Source organism: Miscanthus floridulus, chromosome 3, assembly GCF_019320115.1.
Source record: "Miscanthus floridulus cultivar M001 chromosome 3, ASM1932011v1, whole genome shotgun sequence".
Lineage (NCBI taxonomy): Eukaryota > Viridiplantae > Streptophyta > Magnoliopsida > Poales > Poaceae > Miscanthus > Miscanthus floridulus.
The window spans coordinates 104,377,199-104,378,462 of record NC_089582.1 but is presented as its reverse complement, the minus strand read 5'-3'; positions in this window follow the sequence as shown (position 1 = coordinate 104,378,462).

Below are 1,264 nucleotides of genomic sequence, written 5' to 3'. Positions count from 1 at the left end.
CTTGGTGCACTACCAAGGGTTAGAGCAGGCCGATGATGGCCCATCTGATCCAGCCCCAGGGGCTGACCAACCGATGGCTCCACCCGGCCCTGATGTCATGGAGCTTGAAGAAGATCCAGCAACAAAGCCTAACCCTCTGGATGACTGGAGAACACTCTACCTCGACTACCTCCTCCATGACACACTACCGATGAATAAGATAGAGGCTCGATGGCTCGCACGTCGTGCCAAATCCTTCGTTCTTGTAGAGGGTGAACTCTACAAATGGAGCCACACTAGGATCCTATAGCTCTGTATCCCCGTCCAATAGGGGAAGCTTCTGCTAAGTGATATCCACGGTGGGGTCTACAATCACCATGCCACGCCTAGAACCTTGGTTGGGAACACATTTTGATGGGGCTTCCACTGGCCCACTGCAGTAGCTGACGCTGAGCAAATCATACGCACCTGCGAAGGGTGCTAGTACTATGCTCGGCAAACTCACCTCCTAGCCCAGGCACTCCAGATGATCCCTATCATGTGGCCCTTTATGGTTTGGGGGCTCTGAAAGCTCTATTTTGGTTTTGGTTAATTGATGAAACCCTAAGTGCTAACCTAGTTTATCAAGATGATTATGAGATAGGTAGCACTACTCTAAGTGATGAAGCAATGGTGAAGATCATGACAATGGTGATGGCATGGTGATGGTCAAATGCTTAAACTTGGCAAAGAAGAAAGAGAAAAACAAAAGGCTCAAGGCAAAGTTATAAAATATAGGAGCCATTTTATTTTAGTGATCAAGACACTTGGTGGGTGTGATCACATTTAGGATAGATAGCTGTACTATTAAGAGGAGTGAAACTCGTATCGGAATGCGGTTATCAAAGTGCCACAAGATGCTCTAACTTATTGCATATGCATTTAGGATCTAGTGGAGTGCTAACACCCTTGAAAATGTTTGTGAAAATATGCTAACACTTATGCACAAGGTGATACACTTGGTGGTGTTGGCACATCTACAAAGGAGGTGGTGTTTGCAGGGTTGAGATGGGTTTGGGATTCGGCGCCTTCGGGAAAATGGAATGCCTATTTTCTATTGCGTCGGATGCAAATTCTTGTGGTTGGCACATTGGAGCAAGGGTGAAGAAGTTAGAAGTGAAAACGAGTTGATCATGAAGATGCTGGCGTCGGTCAACTAACTGGACGCTGGGTCTGAAAGCACCGGACACTGGCAGCGTGCGTCTGGTCAGGTGTGGCAGAGAGGTCACTAGTTTCGATGTTGCAC